The sequence below is a fragment of the Cupressus sempervirens genome, chromosome 11, assembly GCF_028749045.1.
Source record: "Cupressus sempervirens isolate cs-2001-9-10 chromosome 11, ASM2874904v1, whole genome shotgun sequence".
NCBI lineage: Eukaryota > Viridiplantae > Streptophyta > Pinopsida > Cupressales > Cupressaceae > Cupressus > Cupressus sempervirens.
This window is the reverse complement of record NC_143128.1, coordinates 728,709,025-728,734,561: the sequence shown is the minus strand read 5'-3', so window position 1 is coordinate 728,734,561 and position 25,537 is coordinate 728,709,025. Positions and strand designations below refer to the sequence as shown.

The 25,537-nt window shown below is 35.7% G+C and overlaps 1 protein-coding gene across 1 annotated transcript in view; it reads right to left on the bottom strand.

The window, feature by feature from the left end:
* Window positions 1-25,537, bottom strand: part of LOC149531705 (GTP-binding protein At2g22870-like) — a 108,903-nt gene that overhangs the window by 79,883 nt on the left and 3,483 nt on the right. The gene's annotated exons all lie outside the window — the stretch shown is intronic.

Below are 25,537 nucleotides of genomic sequence, written 5' to 3'. Positions count from 1 at the left end.
CAATGAGTTCAGTTGGTCTTGAGGACTCTTATGACACTTTTCAAATTGATTTCCAGCTTTTGGTGTGTTCTACAGGATTCTTGGAGAGAGCATCTATTTACAGAAAGTCAACCAATTGACCCCAAATTTCATCATCAATATCATCCTACTAGTATAGTCAAATTATGATTCGAAAATAGTTCAGCAATCTCTGTAACTTGGGTGAATTATTAAGCTCTAATTTAATCATTTCACTAGGGTTGATTAAACTTATAATAGTATTTAGAAAGCATTCTAGTGTTATGGATCACTGGAAAGGTAATTAAATGTATTAAATGATGGAAGCTTCAAAAGGTGACCTTGCATAACAATATATTTATTATTTCAAAAAATACACTATATCAGAGCAAAAAGGGGTATTTTATTAAAAAATGAATTTGAAAAGATGTCTTATGGAAAGGTAGCAGGAAAAATAAAATAGGAGATTTGGAGAGCCAAACTTCCTGAGAACAAAAAAATCTCTTGAAGACAATCAATCTTGCTGGGGTGAAGAATGACAGCATTGGAGGCAACTTTATGTAATAAAATCAGATGTTTATGCGGTCAAATATTCTGTTGCTGGATTTGGCAATTATCTCTCATCCTATTCAATTAGCATCCAAGTAATGGACATGGGAGATAAGGCTGGTTGAGGGCAATTCGAGGAGTTTCAGCAGGTCACCTCTCCTAGGCATGTGAAATGGAGGAGGGTTGATGGCTTTAAAATCCTCAGAAGATACCCAACCAAGTGCATTATACAGATTGTGATGGGGACTTTTCATGGTGAAGGGAGACATTGGGGTTTAAGGCATAAAGATTATGCTGGTTGCTGGTACTTTAAAGACTTTATGAAGATATAACTAGTCACTATTGTCCTCAAGACCTGAGAAACTAAGTTTGTAAATTTTGGGCAATTGTTTCTTCATTATTTCTGACCTGCAATGTCGGATATCTCAGTTTAAAGGTGACCGGGTGCTGGAAAGCCATTTTCATACACAATTTGATTATAGGGCTGAGTGTGGAGATCTTGATAAGCTAGATGAGTAAGTTTCTGCTGGATGTGGGAGTTGTTGCCAGTTCCAAGAGCTGAAGACTTCATTCTCATTCAATGATTTCACTTTTAGGCTGGGCAACGACCTTTTCAAGCTGGCATGAGAAGTATAGCCAGTGCTGGCTGGGCATGTTGTTTTATCTTGCTGCTGAGACTGAATCTAGGCAAAAATTTGCATTGGGAAAAGGTCAGAAACTTGGACTTGCATATGCCTGTAACATGACCTGTAGTACATCTCTTATTATTGTAAATCCAAACATATCAATCTACAGTTGAACTCTGTGAATGGTAAACAGCAGATATATTCATCCCTGATATAGTTTTGTTGGTAAAGAAAATTCAATGAAATCTTATGCCTTAGAGTGCAAACATGGTGTACTAATAAACCTGGTCTAGAAATAGAACCTGAGAACAGAAATATTTTATTTACACATGCAAAACTATTTGACAAAATAATCTTTAGGGAAGAAAGCGAAAAACTAGAAAAGAAGAAAAAACTGGGTAACATAAAAGATATTGCTAATCAAAAACTGACAACTCAACCATGTGTGCCAAATTGAGTCCAATAAAAAAGATAAGCAATTAGATGAAATGAAACCTAGAATTGCTTACAGTTGCAGTAATAACACATCAAAGTATAATAATAACTATAAGTTAATAACAATATTTCAGACCCCACAACAAAGAAATTTGGCAGTGCCACTTCTACCTGGCGCCGCAATTGATGCTACAAGCACCCATAAAGGGTGTGCAAGTTCCTTCAATTGCTTTTAAACAAATGGAAAATATAAGCTCTGCAGCAATTCAAACTAAAAACAATAAGAAGTATAACCACACACAATCAATTTAAGATTACCCCGTGTTCAATTTTAAATGTTTTTATGAGGTTTCATCAAATTACAGTTCAATGAAAACCCTGACAGTGCCAATTGATTGCTTGACTATGGAGTGCAAATGGACATATACCAGGCAAAAATCCAAGCTCAGAGAACCCCACCAGAAAGGAATGATTTCCTTACTCTCCATTCATTTATTTAAGTCCAAAATATGTGATGATAGTATTCAGAAATAATCTACCAGTACAGAAACAATATAAGTTTGTATTTGAAAACAAAATAGAGATATTCATCCATGTACCCTTTGTCAACAGCTTACCTTTACCAAATTGACTTATCTTCAAGCACTACATGTTGCACGTCAAAACTAAATTTAACAGATAGAAGCTACATAACCCTATTTTTTTAAAGCTAAAATAGATGTTCATGTTCTAGATAACTAGCTTATCCTTGCCTGTTCCTATTAAAAAGTCAATAACACTTTTAGCGAAACAAATATTTTTGCTCTTCGAGTTTCCCTTGTTTGGAAAAGAGATGTTAAACTAGTGAAAATTGTGAAAAAATTCATTGAAGGAACAAATAAAATATATGTTGAGAACCAAGGTTAGTAACTCAAAGCAATAACAGTACATAAGAATAAGAGATGAATTATGCTATATAGATGCCCATAGTCCAAGATAACTACTTCGGATAACAGAAAGGAATAAATACAAACGATGATCTTAGCATGTGTGTTTATACATATCTAAGTCATGGACAAAGAAAAGCAAATAAGATTAATATAGCTTATACAATGCAAACTATGTAGATAGAGATGGGTACCCCTTAGAAAAGACATACGCTCAATCAAACTCCAACATCCCCCTTAAGGTTAACTATCCATCTGCTAACATCATCTTACTCTCTATCGTCCTCCAGATGGGAAATCTTGAAGTCCCATCTGTAAACAAAGTCTAACAAATGTGAACCTTTGTGCAAATGTCTTTGAGCTGCTTAACAAAGGAATCATGAAGGGAACCCACTTAGCTATCCTTAAATTTTGCTTAACATGGTGCACATGAGTCTTAAAATATTGTGTTGAATGATGCTTAGCTAGATTGTGGACCAGCTTAACTAACTCAAGCTATCACTATGATTGTGGGTTGTTTGATAAGATAAGATAAGATAAAATAATATTATTAATGACAAAAGACCACAAAGGGTCTATGGGACTGAGAGCTACAACCAAGAGGCTGACAACAGCAAGAACATCAAATGGTGTCTGAGAAAAGCGAAACAAGAAACAAGAGGAGAGAGAGGGAGGGAGGGAGGGAGGGAGAGAGAGAAAGAGAGGCCAAGGCGAAGACTAGGAGTCTTTCCTCGACAAAAAGAAAGCAGTCACAAAAGGATAAGACTGTGAGAAGATAGAAGCCCTGGACTGTCTCAATGAACTTGTGGAAGAATGTCACTGACGCAAATAACTGCTACGGGACCTAACAGATCTAGAATGGCCAGTAGATCTGGAAGAACTAGACAGCCTTTTCACACCCCGTAAAGGAGATAAGGGTGTGAAAAAAGGCAGTAATGAGCTGATCAGAGGTATGCCAGTGAGTTCAAAGCCACATGCACTAACATGCTGCCTTCTTTACACTATTGTTATGCTTTGACAGTGAATAAGGTGATAAAACCTTTCTTATTATTCCTCTCCTAGATGGGGCCAAATCCACAAGAAAAAATGTAGGCAAAGGTTCTCTTTAAGCTATCAGATTCCCTGCATAGTCACCCTTACAAATAGTAAAGAAGGGGAGTATTTCCTGCTATCTGACAAATCTTGAATTAAAGTGTACCTTTGATGTACCATAGTATATGATTAGCCAAGCTGTCCATATGAAACTGAAAACTACACTGATAAAGAACAAACATCGAGACAAGTATGCAAGAGGTAGTTGTGACTCTCCCCACCCAAAGACTTGTAGATATTGCAATCCATAAGAGCTATTTCAAGCTGCATTACTGGATTTGCGCCTCCTACCTACACATCTGGATTTGAATTTGTTTGGCCACAAATGCAGATAGGGGGATGCACCTAGGAAGCACATCCATGCCTTGTGGATGCGTCTACATGTGTTGTGCTTCCTGGGTGCATTTCGGACAACATCCAAATGCCATCACCCAAAAAACATGAAAAATGTGATTTTTTACTTCAATGTTCATTTTAAAACACTATTTTATTATTTTTTCCAAAAACCCTAAAACAGCCCTTAATGAGGCCATTCATTGTTAAAACATATCAATTAATTTGCTATTTTGTTCTCTTCTCATTTGGTCTCCATTTTGGCATTTTGAAGGGTAGGTGGTTATTTTCAAAGGGGAATGTTCGTGGTGTGCCAAATAGCTTTGACAAAAGAGATTTAAGCATCTAAGGTAGGTATTTGACCCTATTCTTGAGTCTTCCAATGAACTTTTTCAAGTTTGAGGTGAAATTTTTCTAGTTTTTCCAGGTTTTTGTTAAGAAATAAAAAATAAGTTTAGGTCTTTGTTCTGATGTTTTTGTATCTTTATTTTGCACTTGTGTCCTTGTATTTCTTAGTTTTTTCTAATTTAAATTTATTTAATTTCTTATGATATCAAAAAATCAGATTGGAAGAATGGCCACAAGTGAAAGTTCAGTGGGTGGGGATGGAAATGATAAATTCAAAATTGATATAGGATATCCTTTATGGAGACATACCACAACAATTCCACGGGTTTCAAAAGATGAGGCAAATATATGGAAGTGTAATTATTGTAATAATGCAAACAATAGCTCATATTCTATAGAAAAACTTCACTTTATGGGCCCTATTGGCAAAGGGATGGGAATGTGTCCAAACCTAAATGAGAAGGGTTTGTCTCCAGAACAAATAGTGGGATTTGTAAAATGACACGAAAAGGCTGATAAATTGGTTCTCAAATCGAAACAAAGTGCATATACTAGTGGAGCCCAAAAGAAAAAATAATGAATTCGCCCATCGATTCAATTGCAACCTCTCAATATCCACTCTTGCCTGTACAGAAAGATGAAGATGAAGTACAAATTACCAGCCACAAAAGATGTCCATTGGAAAAGGCATTTAAAATGGAGGCAAGAGACATTGCTAAACAAAAAATTACACGTTGCGTCTATGCCAATGGTCTTCCTTTCAACTTGATGAGATCACCATATTGGCAAGAAATGGTGTTGGCAATCAATAGAAGACTAACTGGTTTCACAAGTCTTCAGTTCCAAAAGGTGTGTACCACCTTGTTGCAAAGAGAGAGGAATGCTATAGAGATCTCCCTTCAACACATTAGAGATTCTTGGATTGACTCAAGAGTTTCTATTGTTTCCAATGGATGGAAAGATAATAATAAACTATCCATTGATCAATGTTATTGTTGTGTCCCCCAAAGAGGCAACGTTTTTGAAGGCAAATGATTGTGAAGGGGAAGTGACAGATGCACAATTCATTTCTAGAATTCTCATTAAGTCCATAGAGATGGTAGGTAGTCAGAACGTGGTCCAAATTATCACGAACAGTGCGAAAAAATTGTGTAGGAGTGCACGTGCTTTAGTTGAGGAAAAATGAGCACATTTTTTGGACACTATAAACCATACTCCCCCTCAACTTGATGATGCAAAAAGTGGCACTCAAATAGAATCAGTGAAACAAATATACGAAGAGGTTGAGGAGGCAATGAATCACTAAATGTCACAATTGGTATTCAGAACTCTCTCAAGATTAGAGGTTTTAATGGTAAATACTAGATTTTATTTATTTATTTTATGTTACTTTGTCGTGTTCATTTATTATTTTTTTATATAAATTTGGTTGATATTTTTTCAATGTGTTATTTACGTATAGATGTTATTAACTTAGGGTTGTTGAGACCCAATTTGCATCTCCTACTATTGTTATGGGACAACTTCTAAAGGTTCCAGAGGCGTCGGGTCAAATGGTTATTTCCAACCAATGGTGTGATGACCCTTTTTTCAAAATTTTAACCTGACATTCAATTTTAGGCATAAATTAGGAAATCATCAATTCTTAAACAACCTAAGATCCTTTCTTTTATTAAGTTATGTGAGGAGCTGAGCATTATCATTAATTTGTTGGTTTTCATGGAAGATTTCTCCTCATAGTGTCAGGTCATCTCCCCTCTTCCTGATTATAATCATTCCGAGACGGTAGAATTACGGTGCAGAGGGCGTGTGAAACAAGCTCCAAGCGTATCCGACAAGTGCTCAAAATTACTCCGCCTTTCCCCCCACCAACTCCCTATCTCAAAATTTCATAATTCAGGTGAGGACACAGCCTTCTACACTATAATTCAAAATACGTCTTGATGTTATTTAAGTTTCTATATATATATATATATATATATATATATATATATATATATATATATAAGTTTATTGTACTAATATCCTTTGATTACCATATTTATTATTATCTTATATGTCAATATCCATTTGAGACCTTGATTATTACGTATATGTATATATATATATACATACATATATATATATATATATACATACATACATACATATATATAAATACATGATTGTACTTCTTGTTATTTATAATATTCATTTTAATATGCATGCGATAATGTTTATGAGTTCATAATGTAATAATATTCAAGCACATAATAATCCTCTCATGCGAAAGCCCAAACATTCTAATTATATACGTCAAGGCATGAGACAAGGATTACGTATTATGTAATTCCACTTAATAACATATGTATTCATTAACATTATCATGATAAGACACAGCTAACATTTATTTCGATACCTTCAAATATTATACAATCAGCTACTTGAAACGTACAAAAGGTAATTGCGGTAGTACCTATATTCTCACTGTAGAATAATGGTGTGGCAGTGCCCGCACTATGTAATGTTGCCTTGTACCAGTTACAGCATTAAGCTTGCTTAATGTATACAGAGTGTCGTTATCCCAAAACTCCTTATTATATTTTATGATCTTTTTTTTGTGCCTCTCCATGACCTAACCCTAATACGACCCTTTATAGATTATCTGGCAATCACGATTATGACGTCGTGCCTCTTAATATAATTTGGTTATAGTTTTTAGTTCCTCATTCACATAATTCAATATGTTCATTATATTTAGTTAATCAATTTATTATATTTGTAAAGTAAGCTTGGGTAATTATATATAAGCTTTAATGTAACAATAATGGGTGGTTTAGTGTTTCCTTGTATTAAAGGATATTCAAATAATTATATTAGGTTTAGGTTTATGGAATTAAATAATATTAGTAAGATTTATGTATTAATGTATTGTGAACCAATAATACATTTAAGGTTATGTTTGTTCACAAGGAATGGAAAAATAATTGAAATAATATTTGAAACATTTCAAAGTAGTATCAACATATTAAAATAATACTTGTCTTAACTTATACCGTTTGATTGAAATAATCCTTAGAGATTCTGAATTTATTATATTATATTTCTGACAAAGAAAAAATATACATTAATCCAAGTTCATTACAGTCCCCCCTTCCTGATTTTGCTTGTCCCCAAGCAATGCTGACTGAGAAAGGACTTCTTCTCCAACCCATGAAGCATCTTCCCTGGGAAGATTTTTCCACTTTACTAAATATTCTGGAATAGTTCGATTCCTTAGTCTTCGGTCACGCCTGTCAAGAATAATCTTAGGTTCCAATATAAGTTTCCCTTCACTGTCTAATGGTGGTAGATCACTACAAGGATCTATATGTTTCCTAAGGGCCTTTTTCAATCTGGATACATGAAAAACATTGTGGATCTTGTTATTTTCAAGCAACTCTATTTCATATGCTACTTCTCCTATCCTCCTTAGGACCCTGTATGGTCCATAAAAACGTGGTTTTAGTTTCTCTGCTCCACTGACTTTGAGGGAAGATTGTTTGTAGGGTTGTAATCTCAAAAATACTAAATCTCTAGTTTAGAACGACCTTTCCACTCACTTCTGATCAGCATATGTTTTCTGTTGATTCTGGGCATGGTGGAGGTTATCTTTGAGAGTTTTCATGATATCACTATTTTGCTGAATGAAATCTTTAGCTCCAAGTACTCTACTCTCTTGATTGATCAGATCTCCAAATGTAGTAGCCTCATATCCATATAATGTTTTAAATGGACTCATTCCAATTGACATGTGATGGGTATTATTATAACAATATTCTCCCAAGTATAACCATTTGATCCATGAATTTTGTTGTCCTGTCACATAGTTTCTGAGATAGCCTTCTATCCATTTGTTAACAATTTCAGTTTGTCCATCTATTTGGGGGTGATAGCTGGTGCTGGGAGTTAATTCAGTTCCTACTAATCTAAAAAGTTCCTTCCAAAATAAGCTGAGAAATTTGCTATCTCTGTCACTAATGATATTCTTTGGTAACCCATGTAATCTAAAAATCTCTTTAAAGAATAGTTTTGCTATCTGTGGTGCCTTATAATGTATTGATGTGGGAAAGAAATGTGCATATTTGGTTAACCTATCCACTACTACCATGATGGAGTCATTTTCTTGTACTTTAGGTAAGCCTATAATGAAATCCATAGAAATGCTCTCCTATTTTTTATCTGGAATAGGTAATGGTTGTAATAAACTAGCTAGATAATCATGTTCAGCCTTATTTTTCTGGCATATCATAATTCCTGGACATATTTTATAACATCCTTCTTTTGGCCTTTCCATGAGTATCTCTCCCTTATCTTCCTGTAGGTTTTGTAGAATCCAATGTGTCCAAATAGAGGGTTGTCGTGATATTCCTTCATAACCTTCCATTTAACTTTGGAATTTGCTGCAAGTAGTATTCTTCCCCTATATAGTATGAGTTCTTCAACAATTTTGATTTCATCATTAGTTATATCTCCTTCCATGATTTCCTTAGTCCTTGGATCCCTAGCATATTCCGCAACAATTTCATTTTTCCAATCGCCTGTGATGCTAGTGAGGGTATTCAATTGGCGCTTTCTAGATAGAGCATCTGCTACCACATTATGGGTTCCTTTAACGTAGTCAATATCAAAATTATATGCTTGGATTTTACTTACCCATTTCTGCTAGCGATCATTAAGGTCCTTTTGATTCATGAAGAACCTCAGACTATAATGGTCTGTTTTAATATTGAACCTCCCACATACTAGGTATTGTCTGAATTTCGCCAATGCGTGCATGATAGCCAACATTTCTTTATCATAAATTGAGTAGTGTCGTTCTGTTGTTGGTAGCTTCCTGCTTTCGAAAGCAATAGGGTGTTTGTTCTGCATGAGTACAGCTCCAATTCCTTTACCTGAAGCATCACATTGTAATTCAAAGGGTTGTGTAAAATCTGGGACAGCTAAGACTGGGCAAGAACTCATTCTTTCTTTTAACTCTTCAAAAGCCTCCTATGCTGCCTCATTCCATCCGAAATTCCCTTTTCTTGTTAAGTCAGTTAGAGGGGATGCTAGCTTGGAAAAGTTTTTCACAAACCGCCTGTAATAGCTGCATAAGCCCAAGAATCCTCTAAGTTCAGTTAGGATTTTGGGTTTTGGCCATTCCCGTATTGCTTTAACCTTTTCTTCGTCGACGCTTACACCTTTGGCACTGATTTTATGGCCGAGATAAAGAATTTCTTCTAATCCAAACTCACATTTTGATGCTTTTGCAAATAATGATTCAGATTCTAATATGCTTAGTACTTCTTCAATATGTTGAAGGTGTTCTTCCCATGACTTGCTATAGATGAGAAGGTCATCAAAGAAAATAAGGAGGAATTTCCTGAGTTGTTTTCGGAAGATATGATTCATACATGACTGGAAAGTGGCCGGAGCATTAGTGAGACCAAAAGGTAGAACTAGGAATTCAAAATGTCCATAATGGCATCTAAATGTTGTCTTGGGAACATCCTCCTCCCTCATTCTAATTTGATGGTATCCTGAACGTAAATCAATTTTAGAAAAATATACTACTCCATGAAGTTCATCTATAAGTTCATCCACCCTGGGAATGGGATACCGATTTTTTATGGTTTTCTTATTTAGTGCCCGATAATCTATACACATTCTCATTGTCCCATCTTTCTTTTTCACTAGTACTACTGGGGATGCAAAAGGACTGGAACTAGGTTGAATATGCCCCATGGCTAGGAGTTCTTAGATGGCCTTTTCAATTTCATCTCTGTATTTTTGAGGATGTCGATAAGGGGTGGTGATCACTGGCTTAGCATCCTTTTCCAATTCTATAATGTGTTCAAATCCTCTTTTGGGTGGAAATCCTAGTGGAATTTCTTCAAACACCCTCCCATGTTTTTTAAGGATAGGTTCAATATCTATATGGATAGCTGACTCTTGAGGTGTGGATTTATTTAATACCAAACATTGTGCAACCCATTCTCCTCGACCATGCCATAGTGTTCTTTCTATTCTTTTGCATGAGACAAATTTTGCTGAACCATCAGGTATTCCCTCCAATGTTATTTCTTCACCCTCGTGCTCAAAATGGATTTTTAAGTTTGGAAGGTCAAACCTAAAACATCCCAGAGAGAATATCCATGGACCTCCCAAAATTATATCTAAATCGAGTGGAACCACATGTAAGTCTTCTCTGATGGTGTGCCTTTTTCCCAAAGTGATCTCTTGCTGTGGAATCATTTTTGTACATCGCACTAATGATCCTGTGGCTTGAACGGCAGTAAAACCCTTGAACTTCTCAGTTTTCAATTTCATTCTGTTAACAAGTTTTTCATCAATGTAGTTATGGGATGCTCCACTATCGACTAATGCAATGACTTTCTGACCATTAAGAGTGCATCTAATTCTTAAGACTCGATTTTTGGAGGGTTGAGTCATAGTGGCTATTACTCCATATTCTTCTCCCTCTTCTTCATTACCTTTGTCACATTTTGCCTTTTTGTTGACCTCTTCTTCCTCTAGGTCTTCTTCTATTCTTTGGATACGACCTCTTTTTTCACATCTATGTCCTGGTACCCAATCTATTCCACAGTGGCGACAAGTGTTTCTTTTTCCACTGCAGTTACGGCCTGGTTCCCATGGCTTTTGGCATTTAAAGCATAAATTTTTCTTCTTAAGTTCTTCTTGATCCTTTGTAGGAATGAACTTTTTGTGGAATTTATTATTTTTGTGATTTTTTGTATTAGGTTTATTCCAGGATTTGTTATTTGCATTTGAAACTTCCAATCTAAGTGTTATTTCAAAGGCATCATCTAGAGATGAAGGTTTCAAGGCACTTACTAGACCTTTTAGTGAATCTCTCAATCCTTCTATGAACAAGTAAGTAGAGCGTTCATCATCTACTCCTGTGACTTGGACCGAGATCTTTTGGAATTCCTTAATATAATCCTCTACTGTTCCTTGCTGTCTTATTTGAGTTAATTTCTTAAAGTTTTCTTGAGGATGCTTTCTAGGAGGTAATATTTTGGTGCCCTTGAGTAATAAGACCGTGATGCCACCAATCATGTGTTGTTCCTTCTAGGTGGAGGATTGCAAATTGGAGTGCATCTTCTTATGTCATTGGACTAAGGGTCAGATAGGTGTTTAATTTTTGTAACCAGGCACATGCAGTGAACTTTTCTAACCCATCAAAATTTGGAAGTGTCACTTTATTTACTTTACTTCTAAAGTCTTGATTTTGAAGGCTCCTTTCTCTCTTATGTGTTTCATGTCTATTGGCTTCACAGAATTCTCTAAATGTTATTAACTCTCTGATTTCTGGTTCAAGGTTGGCATAAGCTCTGGCATTCTCAATAGTAGTATTGGTTGTCTGTCCCTCTTCTTCCATTGAGGGCCCTTCCCTGGGTAAGAAGGTAGGTTTGGGTACTTGAGGTGGTGAAACTCCATTATTTGCTGAATGGTTTGAACGTATGTCCCTTCCACCAGAATTATTATTTTTAAGGTTGTTTATGGAATTTCCCATGTTTTGCAAAGCTTGAAGAAGTGCTTGATTTGATCTTTCTATTTGCTCTCCTAAGGTTTGGTTTGTCTGTTACATAACATTTCTAATTTCATTAGATAATTGCTCACTCATTTTTGCTCCTCTTGTCATTTACTATATTTTCAGGATGGCAGGATCAGGCTCTGATACCAATTGCGATGACCCCTTTTTCAAAAATTTAACCTGACATTCAATTTTAGGCATAAATTAGGAAATCATCAATTCTTAAACAACCTAAGATCCTTTCTTCTATTAAGTTATGTAAGGAGTTGAGCATTATCATTAATTTGTTGGTTTTCATGGAAGATTTCTCCTCATAGTGTCAGGTCATCTCCTCTTCCTGATTATAATCATTCCGAGAAGGTAGAATTACGGTGCAGAGGGCGCGTGAAACAAGCTCCAAGCGTATCCGACAAGTGCTCAAAATTACTCCGCCTTTCCCCCCACCAACTCCCTATCTCAGGATTTCATAATTCAGGTGAGGACACAGCCTTCTACACTATAATTCAAAATATGTCTTGATGTTATTTAAGTTTCTATATATATATATATATATATATATATATATATATATATATATATATATATATATATATATATATATATATATATATATATATATATATATATATATATATATATATATATATATCCATTTGAGACCTTGATTATTATGTGTGTATATATATATATAAACATGGTAATCTGTACTTATAAATATTGCAAATGTTTTAATAACATTGATGACTTCTTGTTATTTATAATATTCATTTTAGTATGCATGCGATAATGTTTATGAGTTCATAATGTAATAATATTCAAGCACATAATAATCCTCTCATGCGAAAGCCCAAACATTCTAATTATATACGTCGAGGCATGAGACAAGGATTACGTATTATGTAATTCCACTTAATAACATATGTATTCATTAACATTATCATGATAAGACACAGCTAACATTTATTCCGACACCTTCAAATATTATACAATCGGCTACTTGAAACGTACAAAAGGTAATAGCGGTAGTACCTGTATTCTCACTGCAGAATAATGGTGTGGCAGTGCCCGCACTATGTAATGTTGCCTTGTACCAGTTACAGCATTAAGTTTGCTTAATGTATACAGAGTGTCGTTATCCCAAAACTCCTTATTATATTTTATGATCTCCTTTTTTCGTGCCTCTCAATGACCTAACCCTAATACGACCCTTTATAGATTATCCGACAATCACGATTATGACGTCGTGCCTCTTAATATAATTTGGTTATAGTTTTTAGTTCCTCATTCACATAATTCAATATGTTCATTATATTTAGTTAATCAATTTATTATATTTGTAAAGTAAGCTTGGGTAATTATATATAAGCTTTAATGTAACAATAATGGGTGGTTTAGGGTTTCCTTGTATTAAAGGATGTTCAAATAATTATATTAGGTTTAGGTTTATGGAATTAAATAATATTAGTAAGATTTATGTATTAATGTATTGTGAACCAATAATACATTTAAGGTTATGTTTGTTCACAAGGAATGGAAAAATAATTGAAATAATATTTGAAACATTTCAAAGTAGTATCAACATATTAAAATAATACTTGTCTTAACTTATACCGTTTGATTGAAATAATCCTTAGAGATTTTGAATTTATTATATTATATTTCTAACAAAGAAAAAATATACATTAATCCAGGTTCATTACAAATGGGGTGTATGAAGGCTTCACAAAGAGAGAGTCCAAGAGATCAAGTGTAAGACGTGTTGGGTCAAATGGTTATTTGCAACCAACAAGGGTGTATGAAGGCTTCATAGTCAAAGAGAATCCAAAAGATCAAGTCTAAGTCATTGGTCTTGGATGACATTGGAGGGCTCGTGTTGAATATGTATTGGAATTCACCAAACCTATTATGACTATGCTTGATGTTGAAGGAGAGTTCTATTCTTGGAATATTTCCTTGCTAAGAAACCTAGGTGCTTGCTTTCGCCGCAAATTGCATGGCCATACCCACAAAGATTGCCCTATTTTGAAAAATAGACAAAGAACCTTCGATGTTTTGAATGAAAGTAATTCTAACAATGAGACTATTGCTTCTAATTCATTGTCAAGTTCCTCGGCTCCCCCTAAAAATGATAATAGTAATAATGTTGTTGGAAAGAAGTTGAATGAAATTAAGGGTGATCTCCAGGAAAGTAATGCAGAGATTAATACGGGTAATAAATATATTTCTCTATCAAACCCCTTATTTAATGAAGACTTTGAAATTGCTCTTGCCAAAAGGTGATAAAAATGTTGAAAATTCCACTAGTTGTCACCCTTTGGGCCCTAAGGATTCTCCTATACCTACACGGCTGAATGCTCAGCAATTAGCCCTTAATAGCATCAAGAGCAAGCTAATAATAATAAACACTCCATATCAACCATAGACCAGGGTAGTGTTCTTTCAAAGATTATACCCTCCTCAGAGAAAGAATTGGATAAACAAGATGATACCGTTAATATAGAAGATAAGGTCAATGCTGAAATTGAAGTCCTCTTTACTGAGGTTCTTAGTAAAAATACTATTAAAAAAAGAAAATGTAATTGAAGACCCTAAATTTCTAAATGTCAGAGTGCTTTAATAGGCTCTATAAGAATAAAAGCTCGCCTAATTAATTATTTATTATGATCAAAGTTCACCATTGGAATGTTCGAGGTCTTGAAATGCAATATAGAAAATATATAGTCACAAAAATGGTGTAAAGACATTATACAGAAGGATGTGATTTGTCTTTAGGAGATTAAAGTTGTTGGCTACCATGCTTATAATACTCTGAAATTCATTTGGGCTAAAGCCACATGTTTATACACTAATTACAGTAGGGGTAAAGAGGGAATTGCTTTCCTTATTAACCCTAGAGAAAGAATCATCTGTGAAGGTACTTCTCCCTGTCAAAGGTCTCAATGGGTTATCTTTAACCATCTAGATAATTGTATCAATGCATGTAATTTATATGCTACTCATGAATATAAAACTTTGTTTTGGGACTGCTTATCCAATAATCTACCCAAAGCAAATTGGATCTTTGTTGGTGACTTAAATATGGTTGAAAATAAGGATGATAAATGTAGTGGAATTGCCCATGGGTGGAAAGAAAATGATATTTTTTTCTAGAATAACTTTAAAAGGAAATTTAATTTGATTGATCCAATGTCTAATAAAAGGTGTGAAAGGGGGGTCATTTGGTTTAGCTAGAGCAATAATCAATTGGATCATTAGAGAGTATATCGCAAACTGAATAGCTGTTATTTTGATTCTTCTGTGTTCAATGTTAAGCATTCTTCTAGTTGATATCCTATCAGTGTTACTCCTATCAGTATTTCTGACCATTCTCCTACCTCAGTTGAGATTAGTTCTATTGTTGAGAATGAGGATAATGTCAAACTATTAAGGGATACATGCGAATCAAAGATATAAAACCCTAAGTTCATCACAAATCCTGCTTACACAACTCAAGGAGGGGGAAACAAGGAGATTGATCCTTTAATCCCAACTCTAAGGTAACTAGATCTAGGAAGATTAGTGCCAACTAAGTGATAAAGAAGCACTAATGCAAACAAAGATCTAATGGTTATAGTGTTGGAGAAAGTATACAAAAGTCCTTGAAACCCTAATGTAATAAGAGCTATGAAGAGCAACTAAGTATGTGCAATGTAGAACTAAGATTTATAAAGCAATGATAAAGTGTATTGAAATAAAAGAGAGGAAATAATATACCTTGTGAAAAAACTAAAAACAAGTCATCAAACGACCTCTGAACGGACTGATTCTCGCAATTTGGACTGAAAACTGTGCTACAGACAAAACCCAAAAATCGTTCAGCGAGATGTTAGGGTCGACCTCCCTAATTAGGGTTGAAATGGAGCAATCAAGGTTGAAATGGAGCAATCAGGGGCGAACTAGATCAATCAGAGCCTAACTGGAAGCATTAGGGGTGCATTGCGCCCCTGATTGACAATGTGTGACGTTAATTATGATTTCGCAATTCCGAAGAAAGTTGAAAAGGGTACTCAGATTTGCAACCTATTCGTCAATCTGAGATTCACAACTTGCAAAAAAAGGATTTATGTTGTTGATGGGGAGTTTGCCTCAGTCCAACCCCAGTTCAGGAATTAACCTTGAGTTAAAATAATTGAAATAGCATGAATGTAAAGTAAATGTATGAATTCACCTTATAATATATGGATCTCTCGAATTGAATGTAGTGTGCTTACTTCACCAATTGATTTGGACCAAGAAGATGTTGAATGGATGTGGAAGATGCAACAAAGGATCTTGAAAATCTTGCTAAATAAACTCCTTTAATGGCTTGATGCTTGAATCCTTGATCTTCAATGGAGGAATCTCTTGAAGAAATGCTTGAAGACTTGAGTGCTTGAGTGCTTGAGCGCAAGTTCTTGATCTCGTGTATGCATGATAGTGTGAATGCTTGATGTTAAAACGAAATGAGAAGGCTCCCTTTTATAGAGATCTCAAAGTGGCCAATGCCTCAAACTTTAAAATGAGGTAAGACCCATCTTAAAGTGGAGCACTAAATGCTTGACCATAATAAGATCCCTCGGGGGAATAAATTAAGGATTATTAATTTGAATTAATAAGGGTCTACCCCAATTTATAAAATAAGAGAAGACATATAATATTAATTTATAGGGGAGATAAAATATTATCTAAGATAGGATAGATTCTAAATTATTTTTTTAATTAATTAATAAATGAGGACACAATATATAAGGGAAACAAAGGTCGGACCCATTTATATTAATTCTAAAATAATAAAAGGTCTAATGAGATGAAATGAATTATTTAAATGGAGGTAGAAGACTAATGCAAATATATGATAGAATCGCATTAAATGGGTGCTTAACATTCATTAAATTGGAGTGTTTCCAATTTAAAACGGTACATTTAGCCCACACTTTAGTGAGAGTACGGACTCGATCCAAACTCTTGGTAAAGTAGAGCACAAGTCATGAGATAATCTTATTACAATCAAGGAGACCAAGAATCACCCAAGCCCCCAAGGGATTAAGCTCTTGATAACTTCCAGGATCATAATAAGAGAGAAATCACTAACTAAAAAGAAGCAAAGAGAGAAGAAGAGTGATTATCTTGCCCAGTAGAGTGCCCACCCTACTGTGAAACACTAAAAAGAGTTGCAGCAAAAGATGGAATTGAAATAGTCTAACGGGGTGGTAACCCACTTTTCAGCCCATCATAAGGCTCATCCATAGATCAATGTTCTTTGTATCACCATGGCAAGGTCCAATAAGACTGTGTTACCCGTGTATGGGACTTAGCAAATTGTTATGCGTTACCCGTAGATGAGATTTAGCACATGTGTGTGCAAGGAGAGAGAAAGATCCAGCGTCTAGGATGCTTTCTTCCCACAAAGAATTCATGCTTTAAGATTATGCCTAATCCATAAAGGGAAAAAGATGTGCAAAAAGAAGGGATGAAGTAGCAATGGATAGATTTGAGGATAACCTAGGAAGCCTACCAAGCCCACAAGGCTAAAGTAATCTAAGCCATACTCAGAATCTGTATTTACTACTTCATGAGAATGATTTGAGAATGTGCAAGGATAGGTCAAATGGTCTAGCAAGTGTGTGTATCATGTTAGTCAACCAAATCTAAGACATGAAAATAAGGGGATCATGTATGCCTCCCCTTAAAATGGAATAATAATTGCTTATTTTGGCATCTTAAGGAAGTGATGATTTAGGATAAAGCAATTTCAGCATCAAGATAGTATCCACAAGCAACACACAATCCAAACCAAAGAGGTCACAACTCCTATGAAGTCATGGAAGGGTAGAATGCGACGAGACGTTGTCCAAGAAGTGAAAAGTAAATCCCTGAAAAGGATATCACACTATTATGAGTCTCCAAGGTAAGTGATCTATCTACCATGAAAACCCACTTGCTAATCATATAAGATTGGATATAACATGATAAACAAATAACACTGAACCAAAGGAAATAATGGATCCTTCAAAGAATGAGAATGATGGACAAAAGGTTCCCTTGCCCCCCCAAGTATAGGAACAAAGAGAAAAGAGCACCTATTATGCTACTCACAAAGCGAACCATGCATGACAATGAGCCCCGAGGAGAGAGGCTAACAATGTTACATGGCATAGAGCAACATAATAGAGACTTAAATGTCATTTAAAGTCATTCAAATTGAAATGAAACTCATCACAAGAAGACATGTGAATAACCTTATTATTAATCAATTACTGAATCTTAAAATGCAAAGCTTGACAATCATTAGTAGAGTGATCATGATAATGATGATACATGCAAAACAGAAAATTCATAATATTTTTGACTATGTTTATTTCAATGTTTAGGTCTAGTAATCATCTTAGCATGAAGAAGCTTAGACAAAAAGAGCTCTTGATTAGTATAAGAGGATAAAGGAGAGGATGTGGACAAAGTATCACTTTGTGGCACACCTCCTAATGTATGAACGGCAATGGTGTTGAAAGAATGCTTATGTCTCCCATCGCCTAAGGGCATACTAGGTTTAATAGGTTTATCATGACTAGAGGTAGAAACAAAGTTAGTAAAGAGAGGAGCAGTGCAATTTCTCATAAATGAAAGATCGTTGACTCTATACTCTCCAATAGAAGTAGGATTAAAATCTAGTGTACCCCAATCATCTTCAAATAAAGCAGGAAAAGAAGGGTCTTCTTTAATTTCAAGTTTCTTCACTTCCTGTGTAGGAGGAGAAACTCAAGCATAGTTAGGTGCATCATCAACATGAAGAGTATATAGAAGGTTGTTGTAAACAAATCTAACCTTGCAATGAAGAGTTTAAGGAGCACCATGCATAGAATGCAACCAAGGTCTTCCCAAATGAAGGTAATAAGTAAGAGGGCCAAGCATAATAACTATAGAAGTATTCAATATCACAAGACCCACTTTAATAGGAAGCATTATAATACCCAAAGTTTTCTTGGCTATGTTATCAATCCTCAAACATGAACATCATCAAGTTGAATAGTACAAAGATCAGCCTTCATAGCCTTTGACATATCCATACAACAAATATTCAAACCAGATCCATTATCAATCAAAGTTCATTGTATAGTAGTTTTATTAATAGACACTGCAACCATAAGAGGGTCATGACGATCTTGAATCTCTTTAGAAGGCAAATCCTCATGAGTAAACACAATTGAAGGTGGGATAAGAGTGGTATGCATGCATTGTAAGAAGACATTGATGTTATCTTGATTAGGAGGTGGAATGGAGAGATTGGATAAAGTTTTTTTCAAGGCTTCATGGTATCTAGGAGCTGTCTAAAGAAGTTGCCAAAGAGAAATCTTGGTGGGGGTAGTACGTAATTGCGACACCAAATCATAATCCAACCCAAGATTCTGAAGAAAACAAGGTGGAGGAGGAAGAACAGGTTGAGAAGGTGGAAGAGATGTAGTAGGTTGAGGATTATTCTTTGTACGATAAGTGTGAGACACCGTATTATAATCCAAAGGATCGCTAGATTTCCCCTTAACAATTATACGAGGACAACCTTTAACAATAAGAAGAGGGTAACCTTTAGCACTGAGAAGAGATCAAGAAACATTAACTTGATTAAGATTTTGCATCTCCATAGACTCATGACTAGAAGGGAATGTATTAAGGAGAGTATCATTATCCACTTGTTCCAAGGAATCCTTAGGATAGGAATGATGGATTTCCATTAATGTCTCCACTTCACTGGGAGTGCTAAATGAAGGCAAGGTCAAATTGATATAAGTGTTTATAATTTCTTCTTCTTGATCTAAAATATCACTAGGATATGTGTTACAAGAAGAAGAAATATCAAGCTTGTCATGGTGAAAATAAAAGGCATCTATCATCAGGCTAGCTTTTTCATGAGGAAGAGAATAGTCAACATTCTTGTCTAGAGGTTCATCCCAAATAGTGACATTATCAATAAAGGGAATGCATCTATCAATAAAGCACAGCATAGAAGAAGAAGAAGAATCATGAGTTAAAGGAAGGTCCCCAAAGGTGGGAGAATGAAAAGAAGATATAGGAGCATCCTCAACCAATGTGTCCAAAGAAGAAATAAATTTATAACTTATAGGAGCATTCTATAACTTTTATAAGGATTTGTTCACATCTAAGCATATGGATACTAATCAGAAAGCTCTAGAATATTGTTTTAAACTAATCCCTAAGAAAATCTCGCTCAATGAAGCTAAGAAGCTTAATGCCAATATTGATATTAGTGAGATTGAAGATGTCATTAACAGCATGGAAAATGGTAAATATCTGGGGCCCGATCCTCCACCTAGAGAGTTTTATAAGAAAAACATGAATTGGATTTCCAAGGATCTAATTTCTACTTATGAGTGTGCTTTTTGTAAGCAAGCAAAGGTGTGCGGAATCGCTTCCTACACTAATCTTGAGAGGACGACTATGCAAATTTCAACTTAAGTATCACAAAGATCTCAAGAAATGCACAATAACACAATCAAAATAACAATGAACATATAACATGGTGATTACCATGGGGAAACCCTTTAGGGAGAAAAACACCACCCTCCAAAACCCGCACAATGTATTATCAAATCAAGAAGATCACAATACACTTGCAATGCAAGTTCTTACAAGAGTGCATCACCACAACTCGAACTCAGAGAGACACCTTCTAGCACCCAGTCTTGCAAACAGAACTCGATGATCCAAATTCCTCCCCAAGCCCTCCTTTTATAGTGATTTTACAACTTGGACACCACTTGTGGTTATACAAAACCATGGGCTTAACCACCATGCCACATGTTGCCCATTTTTGACATTTACATTTCCAAGATGGAAAAACAACTAGGTTAAAATAGTAATCTTGTCCATAATTTTGTCCCCTAGTTTAGACCCCGATAAAAGTTGTATAATGAGTCACCAATACTCTAAAAATGGCCCTCCTACATTCTACTATGGACAAGGCACATTTCTAACAACTCATACACCTATTTCCAATACATAAACATGTGGAAAACTACCACAAACAAATCTTGGAATTTTCCAAAAAAAATTTGCAAGGTTGATACGCATTTCTCATCATTCTCCCACTTGTTGAACACCTTGCAAGAATCAGGAGATCCAAAGTATCATGGACTTAATTGCTAGGGGCCGAGAGGCCCATAGACTCTGAACTCCATCTGAACTTCTCTATGCTTATGGACTTTGTTAATGCATTAGCAACATTTGCCAAAGTTTCTACCTTCTCCAGCTTCACCTTGTCCTCCTTGACCATATCTCTCACAAATTGATATTGTACATCAATGTGCTTGGTCCTAGCATGAAAAGTAGGATTCTTCGCTAGGCAAATTGCACTCTGAGTGTCACTGTAAATTGTCACTGCACCCTATTTGAAATCTATATCTGAACACAATCTCTTTAGCCAAATGGCTTCTTTGCAGGCATGAGGAGTTGTCATACACTCTACCTCTGTAGTGGACAAAGCGACCACAACCTGTCACTTACTCATCCAACTGATTGCACCACCAAATAATGTAAACACATATGCACTGGTGGATCTTCTTCTATCAACATCATCGGCCCAGTCTAAATCCACATAGTATTGAATATCCAAGGAATGCTCATTTCCTGTTCCATGGAAACATAGAGTACTATGAGGTACCCTGCAAGTATCTAAAAACTCTTTTTACTGCATCCTAATCTGCTCTTTTTGGATTAGACATGTAACGGGAAAGTACTCCCACTGCTTGGGCAATGTCTAGTCTTGTACAGACCATAGCATACACCAAACTTCCAACAGCACTCTGGTATGGTACTCTACTCATTTCTTCCATGTCTAATAGGGATGTTGGACACTATGAGCTAGAAAGAAAGCTTTGTTCCCATAGTAACAAGAACACTCAATGGTCTGGAATCCTACATATTGTATCTTCTTATAATAGTACAAGCATACTTACTCTAGCCTAGCCAAAGCTTTTTGTTTTGTCTATCTCTTATAATCTCCATTCCTAGAATGTGCCTTGCTACACCAAGATCTTTCATTTCAAACTTTGTTGACAGCTGAGATTTTAACTCTGCAATCAAACCTTTTCCTTTGCCAATAAACAACATGTCATCAACATTTAAGGCAATAACCAGGAAATGATTACCATCATACTTGAAATATATACAACAATTAGATTTAGACCGCACAAATCCCAAACTCAGCACATATGTTTCGAACTTCTGGTACCACATCCTAGGACTTTGTTTTAAACCATACAACAATTTCTTCAACTTACAGACCAAATGACTTTTACCTTTCACCACATAGTGCTCTGGCTGTGTCATATAAATTTCTTCCTCCAAATCTCCATGAAGGTAAGTTGTCTTCGCATCCATCTACTCAACTTCTAGATCGTAAGCTACTACAATAGAAAGTAAAATTCGAATGGATATCATTTTTGCTACAGGAGAAAAAATTTTACCATAATCAACTCTAGCAACCTGGGAGTAACCTTTTGCAACTAAACGTGCTTTATACTTCTCAACGCTTCCATCTAAACCCATCTTCCTTTTGAATACCCATTTACAACCAACAGGCTTCCACCCTTCAGACAATGGTACAAGGTCCCATGTGTCATTTCTCTTAAGAGCCACCATCTCTTCATCCATGGCTATTTTTTAAGACTCTGAATCATTCATACCAAGAGCCTCTTCTACAGATCTTCGTTCATCAATATTAGCATTCAAAGCAAATATACACGTCCAATCATCAAGTGAATATCCATACCTTTCTGGTGCTTTCCTCTATCTACTAGACCTTCATACAAGATCTGGTTCAAGCTCAGGTTCGTGTATAGGTTCTCCCTCTTCCTCTGATGATTTTAAACTCGTAGAGCTCTCCTCAACATCTTGTCTCTCTAAGGGCCTCGATTCAGCTTTCTCAGGTGTAGCAAGAAGTTGAATCACATCTTTTTCTTTTGTTTGTTTTGGCTGCACTGTAACAAAAGAAGGCTTAGTTTCTCTAAAAATAACACTTTTGGAATAAAATACCTTTTGTGCAACAGGATCCCAAAGCTTGTATCCTTTCACACCATAACTATATCTGATGAAAACACATTTGACAGCTTTGTTATCCAATTTTGTCTGCTTCTCCTTTGGCACATGAGCATATGCCTCACAACCAAAAGCTCTTAGATGTCTAAGCGAAGGCTTGCGGCCCAATCATGCTTCCACTGGTGTCTTATCAACAAGAGCTGATGCAATAGACCTATTTATGAGGTAGCAAGCAATGGCTACAGCTTCAGCCCAAAACTTTTGTTCTAGTCCAACTCCACTCAACATACTCCTAGCCTTCTCCATCAAGGTCTTGTTCATTCTTTTTGCAACTCCATTCTGTTGTGGAGAATACGGAGTTGTCTTCTCTCTTTTAGTACCACAATCTTTACAAAATGAGTCAAAACCATTGGAGCAAAATTCACCACCATTATCAATTCTCAAATATTTTATTTTCTTTCTAGACTACAACTCAACCATTGATTTAAATTCTTTGAAAAAAACTGAAAACTTTAACTTTACTCCTAAGACAATAAACCCATATTCTTCTACTAAAAACATCAATGAAAGAAACACAATAAATTGATCTACCAATAGAAGGAATATCAACTGGACCAAATACATCTGAATGGATTAGATCCAAAATACATGATGACTTATGAGAACTCAAGTAAAATTGAATATGGTTTTGTTTACCATAGATACAATGCTCACAAAAATCAAACTCAAGATTGCAATCATTCAACCCATCAACAAGGTTTTTATTTTTCAAGGTCTGTAGACCCTTCTCACCTGTGTGGTTGAGTCTTTGGTGCCATAACATAGTCTTCTCCACAGGTAACTTTGGTTCAGCAGATAGAGCACCCTTGGGTACCCAAAAACCATGACCATCTGTTGAAAGAAAAACACTCTCCTTCTCCAACAAAGTAGTCTTTTTCACAATCTTATCAAAACTACTATTGCACTCAATCATGCATGCATCAAGCTGGTACAATGTACCCAATATGCTTCCTCTTGCTATTACCATAGCACCTCTCACCATTTTCACACCCACTTCATAAAACTGTACATACACACCTGCATCTATTAGTTTCCAAACAGATAACAAATTTCTTCCTAGTCCTGGGATATGCAAGACACCATCAAATTTTCTAATTCTACCATCAGAAAATTTCACACAAATACTTTCACAATGAACAATATCAAGAACTAAGTTATCACCCAAATACACCTTACCACCATCAAACTTTTCATACTTACTAAACCAATTTCTATTTGGAGGCATGTGGAAAGATGCACCTAAGTCTATCAATCATGCATTGTCACCTACATGAGTGGCCAAGGCTGCAATGAAAGCATCTCCATCTTCCTTCTCGGACTTAGAATCAAAATCTTGCTTCTTCTTCTTCTTCTTCTTCTTCTTCTTCTCCTCCTCCTCTTTGCAATCCCTTTGGAAGTTTCTAAGTTTGCGGCAATTCCAGTAGATTGCCTTGGACTTACTAGGAGATTTTGATCTCCTCTTATTCTTGGATTTAGAACGGCAATGCTGTTTTTTATTCTTGCCTCTTTCTTTTTGGTCTTCCTCGAACATTCAAAGCCTCTTTGGCATTCAGAGACACCTTTCTTCTCAACTCTTTAGAAAGTAGAGAACCAACAACATCCTCCATCTTCAAGACGATTGCAATGCTCCCTATAGCCATGACAAGGTTGTCTCATGAGGCTGGCAACGAACATGGCAAGATTTGGCACCTTTCTTCTTCATCCATTGACAACCCAACTAAGGCCAACTGAGTCACCAACATATTAAAACATTCCAGATGCTTAGAAATTCGTCCACCTTCTTCCATTCTCAAGGAATACAACTTCTTCCTTAAGAAAATCTTGTTCACAAGTGATTTGCTTGATAGAGCTCACTTAGCTTCTTCGCAATAGGTTCTTCATGGACATTGATCAAAATTGAGTCTACAAGACACAATCTGATGACACCTTTAGCTTTTCTATCTGTCACTCATATTATACGGCTAAAGTCGGATCTATGAATCTTATCTTGCTCTCATCCACCGTATCCCACAGATCTCGATCAATCAATAGATCTTCCATCTTCATCTTCCACATCTCAAATTTTGTGCCAGAAAACTTCTCTACATCAATCCTCCCCAATATGCTTGCCATCTTTTCAATCCTACAATACAGAAATGAAATACTCTACACAAGCTCCCACTCAAACCTTGATTAGCTCAAAAAACCCTGTACCCGACAAATAAAACCAAAACTAGCCAAGCTCTGATACCACTTGTAAGGAAGCAAAGGTGTGCAGAATCGCTTCCTACACTAATCTTGAGAGGACGACTATGCAAATTTCAACCTGAGTATCACAAAGATCTCAAGAAATGCACAATAACACAATCAAAATAACAATGAACACATAACACAGTGATTACCGTGGGGAAACCCTTCTGAGAGAAAAAACCCACCCTCCAAAACCTGCACAATGTATTATCAAATCAAGAAGATTACAATACACTTGCAATGTAAGTTCTTACAGAAGCGCATCATTGCAATTCGAACTTGGAGAGACACCTTCTAGCACCCAGTCTTGCAAACAA